Raw genomic sequence first — 10,384 nt, 5'->3', positions numbered from 1 at the left:
GCGACGCTCTAACCCCTCTGTTATTCCCCAAACGCTCCTCATACTATTCCCCAGGTATCATCAGCCTGGAGCTTCCTCACACACACATGATGGCAGAAGCCCTTTCATTTAACCCACTTCCTCCTCTCCGCCAGTCATCTGATCCCTTTAATTAAAACCAATACTTTTTTTTTTTTTTCCAGCACATCTTCAGGCATCAGGAATTACCCAGCTGCTCAATTCCTGCCTGAAACTCACATTTTGACTCAGCACAGATATTTAGCCATCAGGAAAAAATGTTAGAAGGCTTGGAAATGAGCAAAAAAGTTTCATGAATGTCTTTTCCATTAAATACTAAGTACACCCTTCCAGGAGTTTCCCAGATGGCTCAGTGGTAAAGAATCCACCTGCCAATGCAGGAGATATGGCTTTCATCTCTGGGTCAGGAAGATCTCCTGGAGAAGGAAATGGCAACCCACTCCAGTATTCTTGCCTGGAGAATCCCATGGACAGAGGAGCCTGGTGGGCTATAGTCCACGGGGTAACAAAGAGTCAGACACAACTGAATGTGCACACAGCCTTCCGGGTGACTGGATTCTACAAAGATCTCTGAGCTATGTTACCACTCTGTAAGCTGAGGAGAGTAATGTGGAGGATTCTTGAACTTAGAAATACACATTAATTTTGCCTGCTAAAGATACACTTGATTGGGATTTCCTTGGTGGTCCAGTGGTTAAGACTTTCCAGTTCAGGAGGTACTAGTTTGATCCCTGGTGGGGGAACTAAGATCCCACATTCCTCTTGGCCAGAAAACCAAGCATAAAGCTGAAGCAAAATTGTAATAAATTCAATAAAGACTTTAAAAATGATCCTCAAAAAAAAAATCTTACAAAAATTTTTAAAAAGTGATGCACTTGATTAATTGCCCTGTGGATAATGACCAGTTTTGTATCTATTAGAAAACGTTAGTATTTCTGATTGCTTACTTACACATAATGTTCTTTGACTTCTCCTCTGAACTGATTTTTTCCCTCTTACTAGATACTTCACTAATTCTCAAGTTACATAAAAATGGACAGCTATTTTTTTTATGTTTGGGTTAGTTGTGAATTTTTCCCTTTTAAGAAAAAAAAATTTTTTTTAAACACAGCTTATTATCCTCAGACCAATAATCAGAAGCAGTACATAACCTGAGTATTTGAAGCAATGCAACCTTACTATAAATAGGTTGTACAGGTGTACAGTTTGGGGAAATTATATACACTAAAGTGCCAGTTTCAGCAAAGATTTTCACGTCAAAAAGCAGGCAAAACCATCAAACATCGAGGGGCCACATTAATTTTTGTAACAAGCACCTTAAAACAGGAGTAGACCAAAATCCAGAGAGACCTTGCAGCGCTCTTGCCCTAAGCAAGGCCTTTGAAGGCATTAGAAGGCCCTGAGGTCCTGGTCAGGAGACCTCAGTGCTATCTGAGATAGACTTTCCAGCCACAGAGAAAGGAGGCCCTTGGGTAATTGTAATCTAAACAGAGAGAACCAGCATTCATCTGCTCCACTGTCCCTTGGGAAGAAAAAGGAGAAGATTCCACGCTACTGGTGAATTTACGGATTCTGAAGGGTTGGAATCTTTTCAGCCTGACTTTGGGTCAGAAGCCCTAACCCCACCTTGCTTTGTTCTCTGACCATATATACATATATAAAACACTCTGGATCATCTTTCCATCCAGTTTTTTTTAAGGGGTAACGAAAAACTAGTCACCCTGCCTGGAAGGTGTAGGTTTCAGACAAAGCCACTCGCTGTATTAACAGAACCCTTCAGGATCCTTTGCCAGGAAGGTCCCCTGCAGTGAACAGTACCCATCCCTCCCCTCCAAACCCACAAGCCATTTCCCTCTCTTCTCTCTCATAAAACAATCCCCCACTGACTCTAAACGTTTCAGAGATTATTTGAATGTCAAATTCGATATTCAACAGTACTTGGAGATGTAATTTACATTCACTTGCAAAAAGCTTAAGCACCAGTTAGACCTTTTTATTGTTTGAGAAAATGCTCGTAAATGTTATGCAACATCCCTTTGGGATCTGTGCCTTTCCCCCAGTTGTTTGTTTGTTTCACGAAGGTTACACGGTTTTTCTTAGAGGGTCCACACAGCCTGGCTCTCTGTTCACTCCACATGGCCCCCAGGTCACTTCACAAACTCACGGTTGAAGCCCAGTGCTGCCCCAGAAAGAGCAGGATGGTGGAGGCAGGGGGATATTTTTCTATGCAGTGTTCTCTTTAATCCCCGGGGAAGCATCCAGACTATGAAGTGGCTGTCACATGCCCTGGGGACTCTGTCCTAGTTCTTGGCAGTTTCCTGTAAAAACAGAGAAGCAGCACAGTGTAGTGAAGATCATAGGTTCTGTGGCATGGATTTAACAGCCCTGTGATACACCCTAACCTGTGATTCCAAACCTCTTTGAGCCTCAGCTTCCTCATCTGTTAAATGGGGCTGGTATCAACCTCATCCGGAGAAGGCAATGGCAACCCACTCCAGTACTCTTGCCTGGAAAATCCCATGGATTAAGGAGCCTGGTAGGCTACAGTCCATGGGGTCGCTAAGAGTCGGACACGACTGAGCGACTTCACTTTCACTTTTCACTTTCATGCATTGGAGAAGGAAATGGCAACCCACTCCAGTGTTCTTGCCTGGAGAACCCCAGGGACGGGGGAGCCTGGTGGGCTGCTGTCTATGGGGTCGCATAGAGTCAGACACGACTGAAGCGACTTAGCAGCAGCAGTAGCAGCAGCATCAACCTCATCAGACTTTCTTAGAATCGATTTAATTTGGCTCAGATGGTAAAGAATCTGCCTGCAACGCAGGAGACCTGGGTTCGATCCCTGGGTCTGGAAGATCCCCTCAAAAAGGGAATGGTTGCCCACTCCAGTAATTTTGCCTGGAGGATTCCACAGAGGAGCCTGGAGGGCTATGGTCCATGGGATCACAAACAGTCAGACAAGACTGAAGGACTAACACACATAAAGCTCTAAATCCATGCAGGACACCCACTTAACTCTTAAAGACTTAAAAACTTACACAAACTGCGGTATTGCCTAACTTTTCCATTTGAGTTGATTCGCTTTTACTAGAGACACGCCAATGTATCAAGGCAACATCAAGCTCTTACAATGTAGCGAGGCAACATCTAACATCAAAAGGAGCATGGAGCTTGTCTCTAAGACACAGAAACCACTTCCTGGTTGAGTGAGAAAAATCAGTTATGTAGCTAAGACGTTACTCCAGCGAGGCTTACGCTTTTCAGTTATCTGCAGCAGAAACTTGATAAGGACTTATTACAAGACAGCAAACTGGAGCCCCGACTGACTCAGATACTTTAAGTGGCCCATTACGCCTCTGAAGATTTTTGAAGATTCTTTTTTCCATGACTGCAAATCTTTTGACTGCTTGATACTTTAGTCAATGCTATGCCCACATCTGGCAAATAACTCTTCCCCCATCATCGTGTTCCTGTTTCAGGGACTCAAGGGTCTTCCTGGTACTGGGCAGGCCAGTTCTGAACCCCATGCCACACACAAAGCTGTCGCTCCATCAGCCGCTCCGCTCTCTCCCGACTCCTCCCTGTGTCTGGCCAGTTTCTTCACGCACACCTGTCTCCAGGAGGCCTTCCGTGAGGTCTTCAGTCTCCAGCCTGTCCCTTTCCTCTCTCGCCATCATTTTGTCCTCCACCTTTAACTCAAGCCAACACACACAGCTCTCCTAGCAAGGGCAACAACCAAAAAAACAACAATCCCAAAAACTTGTATTTCCTTTTCTCTTCTCACAACACTTCTGACAGCAAATGCATGGGGATTTTCCCAAACCAAATCCCCCCACCCAAGTCTCCAGACACCAGTTGTTGATCGTTAATTCAACTCTGACCCTAACTCCCCAGGGTCAGCACAGACCCCACAGGTGAAGGGCTCGGTCCCCTGAGACTGCTCCCATTTCAGAGGTTAGATGCAAGGCCCAGGATGGCAACTGTACTTAGGTGGGGACTTCTCCTTTTTCTAGAAAGGTGTCCTGAGAACCAGGTGATGGTGAGAGGTCCATGCAGTGGCATCAGGAGTCTACCTTACAAGGTCAGAACTCTTTATAATCAAATAAGACGCCCCCATCACCCATGAGCTCTTCCTTTCCTGTGTGCACAAAGCACTTTGCTAGTTTGTTTCATCATGCATGGTTTTTCCCTTTGTTTGGCTATGACTTCATTGAATAAAGAGACTGCATGTCTTAATTTGGCTGTATCAATGAAAAAAAATCCATTTAGCTACAAGTGGTAATTTGGTTACAGTGGCTTTGAAAAATACATGTTAATTTTTCTCATTTGGTAAGAAGTTTGGGGGTAGGTAATCTGGTGGAGTTACTTAAATATACCCTTAAAGAACTGGGTTCTTTAAAAAAAAAAAAAAAAATCACCTTTAGCACAACAGCTTTTGTCTTCATTCTGTGACCTCAGAGTCATAAAATGGCTGCTCTACCTCCAAGCATCATAAATGTGTTCCAGGCCAAAAGGTCTTCTGGTTTTTGTTGTTGTTTGGTTTTAAATCAGGAAAGCAAGATTTTCCAGGAGTATCAGCAAGAAGGTACCCATTTGTATCTCTTTGGCCAGAACTCTGCATTAGGGCCATTCCTAGACCACCGGCCAGCCAAAGAGAATGAGGTGGTCATGGTTATGAGGCCCAGGATGGGTCTCCTATATCATAACTCAGAACCAGCTTCTGCCAAGCAATAACTCTGAATCTTACCTCTACAGACGAGAGCCTGCCCTTTCCAAGATCCAAGTATCTGTACAGCGGCTATGTATCTGCTGTAACAGCTAACATTGTTAAGTACTTACTAAATGTCAGACATCGTCCTTAAGCAGGTCCATGAATTCTCGTTTAATCCTCACAACGACTGCATGCCATTAATCCTATTTCACAGGAGAAATGGCCACTAACCTTGCACAGGTATACTACTAATGCACGGTCACAGGGCTGAGAACAGGATCCAGGCGACCGGCCTCAGAACCCACGTCCCCAGCTTCTGCATCCCACCGCTGCCTGTACAGGGGGCAGGGAAGTTGGTTGAATGAACAGTTGAAACAATGAATGCCTTTTCCCCAGAAGAAGCGCTAACCTGCTCAGGGCTTCCCGTGCTGTTTGAAATCACTGTTCTCATCCATCTTCTTACTGGGGTCAGAGTGTTAGTACACAGACAGGATTTATGTCAGTTCATTGTGCTCTGAGGGAGAACAAAAAAAAAAAAACAAAAAACATGAGTTTCTTTCTGGGCTTCCTACATCACAGAGACTAAGTAGAAGTCTGGAGAAGCCTGAGCTTTATCAGCAGACTGAAGTAAAACAACTGTACGTTCATGGGAGCCCAGGGCCAAGAAACGAACAGAATGCAAAGCGCGTCCAGACGTCGGCTGCATCCTTGAAGAGTCTAGTAGTGTGTCCCGGGTCTGGTGGGAGAGGATGTGAGGGTCGGGGTGGGGGCAGGGGCCTCACAGATCAGAGAACTGAGGGGAAGACGCTGTCCCAGCACAGGGCGAGCTGGAAAGCTGAGGCTGTGAGATGCCAGACTTCCAGGGGATAGCCGGGCGGCCCTGCCAAGCATCTCAGTATTTTGTCTACCGGCTGTGAACATCAGGACTGTGGACAAGTGACTGAAATGCTCTGGTCTCACATGGAGGTTTGGCACTGCTCCAGATGTAGCCGTGGTCCTAAGAACTCCCAGAAAAGGCGCAGACTCTGCCTCTAAGTGCAGACCCAGGACAGGGCTGCACAGCCATAATTCAGTCTGATAAACATTTTCAATGTGAATTTCTTCTTTGGTGGGGTTGCCAGATTTAGCAAAATGTAAGCGTAGGACATGCCATTCCACTGGAATTTCGGATAAGCAGTAAATGCTTAGCATCAAAAAAGGTGAAAATTGTTAGTCTCTCGGTCTGACTCTTTGTGACCCCACGTACTGTAGACCACCAGGCTCCTCTGTCTATGGGATTCTCCAGGCAAGAATACTGGAGTGAGTGGCCATTCCCCTCTCCAGGAGATCTTTCTGACCCAGGGATCAAACCCAGGTCTCCTGCATTGCAGGTGGATTCTTTACTGTCTGAGCCACCAGGGAAGCCCAAAAGTCTATCTTAAACACATACTTGAAATACACTTACACCAAACATTCATTCAACAATGATGTGAAATGCAAGTTAAATTTTCTGTACTTTACCTGGAAGCCCTAATCTTTGGGACACAGAAACCCTGTCGTGTTTCTGTCACTGTGCTCTATCCTGGCTTTAAAAATGGGACAGACACTTGTCTCCTTGTGTTCTCGGTCAAATAGAAGCCAGAAAACACCCCGAATGGTCAGCAGGAAACAAGGACCTCTGTCCCAGTCCTGCCTGCTGCCAACTGTCTGAGCTGGGACCAGCGGCAGGTGGAGGCCCACATCCTGAGAGCACATGATTCTTCCATCATGCTCCTCTGAGCATGTTCTGGGCTACCAGGCACGGCCACCCTGAATCTTCAGAAGCAGCCCCGGCACAGTTTGCACCTTTGATGGGTGTAGAGCCTGGAAGGTCACTGAGGTCCAAGCATCCGCTCTCTTTTTCTGGACACAGAAATCCAGATGCATACAGCTAAGATGGAGTTGCTTCCACTACTGCGGAAATGATGTTCTACGTGAAGAGAGGAGGAAGGCGGTTAGGAGAGGAGGCTACATTCCCTCTGAGTGCCCTCAAGCCTCACAGGCGGCCTGCTCTGGGCAGGGGGGGAGGAACCAGGCCCAGGGCCAGACCACACAGCAGGCACTCTGCCTGCCAACGCTGGGAGGACAGGGCAGGGTCTCCACCACTGCCTCCCATCCTCTTCCACCAGCTCAAGCCTGTGCTTCTGCAGGTTTCCCTTCTCTTCCTGGCGGCTCAAAGCTGCTAGAACAAAGTGTTAGGAACATTCTCTCACTGCCTCCTCGGCTGCCAGGAACACCTAGTATTCTGAGTACAATGCAGATTTAGATTCTCACAACTGTTGCGATGCAGTTGCGAGGTTGGCCAGGTCCTCTCTCCACATCCAAGATGTGGAAAGAAGTTTAGAATGTAGCAAAGCCACAACACCCACCCCAGCTGTTCAGATTCTAGTGCTGGGCTCCACACCGCCACCCCTCCCCTTGCATCTCTGCTAACCCCCTGCTGGATGAGGTGTGTCTGGAGGACAGGACACACACAGAGACTGGCATCTACCAGGCAAGTGACCACACAGGGCAAGAAGCCAGCCAACCCAAGTAGTAGATAAGACGGAGGGTACCATGAGCGAGCGAGGGGGCAGGAGGCCCAGTGGGTGCCTGACCAGGGTTCCTGGGGAACCCCACGGGCTGGGGTTGGGTGGCTTTCACATTCTGACCAAGTGAGAAGTGGCCACGCTGGGTCCTGATACCAGTGATGCAAGAAGGACACAGAAGAGTCTGAGCAAGATCCTACCGCCCAGGAGCTGAAGTCCCCGCACCCACCAGGGGACCTTCCTGTTCATGGGCATATGTTTATAAAATGCCAGGAGATCTCACAAATGAAACAGGATTAGAGAAAGACCCCTCCCAGATCAAGCATCACTGAACTAGGAACGCAAGTCACAGGGGCAAGGCACCCCCTCCAGGTAACACCCATCATGAATCAGAGGATGGGTTATTACACGGAAAAGAGTGAATGGAATGCATGAACCAGGATGAAGATTCAAAAACGCCACAGTGTGTGAGAAGGGGCAGGGCGTCCACGTGGGCTTCTAGGATCCGAATTTGAAGTGTGACCAGGGCTGTTCCCGTAACGCTGGTGAGCACGTGAAGCCAATGGCATTCCCGTCGCTCGAGTTGTACAAGAACCCAGGAAGAACAGAGCCGGGGGACACAGGGTAAGCATGGGGGGGACGCAGGTGCCCGTGGAGGCAACACTGAGTGGCAATACCCAGACCCTGGCCTCAGCACACTGAGCGCCAGCACCCAGAAGCTGGAAGGGCATTAGAGTCCACCTACCTCCTGGTGCCATTCCTCTCCGTCTCCTGGTGCTCTATGACCAAGTCGGGGGAGACCTCCCTCCAAATGGCCTTTGGCCTCCATGCAGCACTCAGATTCTCAGGTCAGCTGTCCATCTGATGGTTTGACAGAAGAACAGTCACCAACAGTGAGATGCAGGTGGAAGGAGCAGCTGGTTAATAAGAATAAGCCTATGGAGTAGAAGGGCCTGCAGAGGCTGCTCAGGCCGAAAGCAGGGCCCCTGCAGCACGGCTGCTGCCACTGCCCTGGTCAGGATGGTGAGTCGGTGGCCCCCTTGAAACAGCACCAGCTTCAACTGGTTTTGTCTCCTTCAACAGCTTGTTGCTGTAATTAAGACTTGGGTTATTAGATGTTACAGAGACAGCACCACTCCTGTACAAGACAGAAACCTGCATCTCCAGGACACCACAGAGCCAAGAACCCTCCATCCCTAGAACTGAAGCAAGTAGAAGCATTGCCACCACTGCCTTTTTGTGAAGTGAAGAATCCTTCGAGATGGAAATTCAGCTTCCAGCAGCTCGAGTAGTGTCTGTGGACCGATTCCAGGCCGGCCCATTAGCTTCTGAACCAGGTTCACTCTCCTAACATGCAACAAACCTAATGCTGAGACACCCAGGTTTGCAGCAAAGAGGGTTTTATTCGCAAAGCAGCCCAGCACATGGTCAGAACAGACTTGAAATTGACTTTCTAGAACACCAGGGACAGTTCAGTTCAGTTACTCATTCATGTCTGACTCTTTGAGACCCCACGGACTGTAGCATCCCAGGCTCCCTGTTCATCACCAACTCCCAGAGTTTACTCAAACTCATTTCCAATGAGTCAGTGATACCATCCAACCATCTAATCCTCTGTCATCCCCTTTTCCTCCCGCCTTCAATGTTCCCCAGCATCAGGGTCTTTTCAAATGAGTCAGTTCTTCGTATGAGGTGGCCAAAGTATTGGAGTTTCAGCTTCAGCATCAGTCCTTCCAATGAATTGGGATGAAATGGAATTTCAATGAAATCAGGATTGACTTCCTTTAGGATAGACTGGTTGGATCTCCTTGCAGTCCAAGAGACTCTCAAGAGTCTTCTCTAACACCATAGTTCAAAAGCATCAATTCTTTGGAGCTCAGCTTTCTTTATAGTCCAGCTCTCACATCCATACATGACCACAGGAAAAACCATAGCCTTGACTAGATGGACCTTTGTTGCCAAAGTAATGTCTCTGCTTTTCAATATGCTGTCTAGGTTGGTCATAGCTTTTCTTCCACAGAGCAAGCATCTTTTAATTTCATGGCAGCAGTCACCATCTGCAGTGATTTTGGAGCCCCAAAAATAAAGTCTGTCACTGTTTCCATTGTTTCCCCATATATTTGCCATGAAGTGATAGGACCGGATGCCATGATCTTAGTTTTCTGAATGGTGAGTTTTAAGCCAGCTTTTTCACTCTCCTCTTTCACTTTCATCAAGAGGTTCTTTAGTTCTTCTTTGCTTTCTGCCATAAGGGTGGTGTCATCTGCATATCTGAGGTTATTGATATTTCTCCTGGCAATCTTGATTCCAGCTTGTGCTTCATCCAGCCCAGCGTCTCTCATGATGTACTCTGCATACAAGTTAAATAAGCAGGATGACAATACACAGCCTTGATGTACTCTTTTCCCAATTTGGAACCAGTCTGTTGTTTCATGTCCAGTTCTAACTGTTGCTTCTTGACCTGCATACATATTTCTCAGGAGGCAGATCAGGTGGTCTGGTATTTCCATCTCTTGAAGAATTTTCCACAGTTTGTTGTGATCCATACAGTCAAAGGCATTGGCATATTCAATAAAGCACAAGTAGACATTTTTTTCTGGAAATCTCTTGCTTTTCGATGATCCAACAGATGTTGGCAATTTGATGTCTAGTTCCTCTGCCTTTTCTAAATCCAGTTTGAACATCTGGAAGTTCATGGTTCACATACTGTTGAAGCCTGACTTGGAGAATTTTGAGCATTACTTTGCGAGTGTGTAAGATGAGTGAAATTGTGCAGTAGTTTGAACATTCTTTGGCATTGCCTTTCTTTGGGATTGGAATGAAAACTGACCTTTTCCAGTCCTGTGCTGAGTTTTCCAAACTTGCTGGCATATTGAGTGCAGCACTTTCACACCATCATCTTTCAGGATTTGAAATAGCTCAACTGGAAGTCCATCTGCTAGCTTTGTTCGTAGTGATGCTTTCTAAGGCCCACTTGACTTCACATTCCAGGATGTCTGGCTCTAGGTGAGTGATCACACCATTGTGATTATCTGGGTCGTGAAGATCTTTTCTGTACAGTTCTTCTGTGTATTCTTGGCACCGCTTCTTAATATTTTTTGCTTCTGTT

At 46.9% G+C, this 10,384-nt stretch overlaps 1 long non-coding RNA gene across 1 annotated transcript; it reads right to left on the bottom strand.

The window, feature by feature from the left end:
* Window positions 1-1,990: 1,990 nt before the first annotated feature.
* On the bottom strand, window positions 1,991-5,427 carry LOC113878192. The gene is made up of 2 exons (XR_003506931.1): window positions 4,858-5,427; window positions 1,991-2,336 (listed from the first exon to the last, which is right to left on the bottom strand). It is a non-coding gene; the product is annotated as an uncharacterized LOC113878192 (long non-coding RNA).
* Window positions 5,428-10,384: the final 4,957 nt, after the last annotated feature.

Source organism: Bos indicus x Bos taurus, chromosome 19 (assembly GCF_003369695.1).
Source record: "Bos indicus x Bos taurus breed Angus x Brahman F1 hybrid chromosome 19, Bos_hybrid_MaternalHap_v2.0, whole genome shotgun sequence".
Lineage (NCBI taxonomy): Eukaryota > Metazoa > Chordata > Mammalia > Artiodactyla > Bovidae > Bos > Bos indicus x Bos taurus.
Note: the sequence above shows the minus strand (reverse complement) of the source record. Positions and strands in the feature narration are given on the sequence as shown.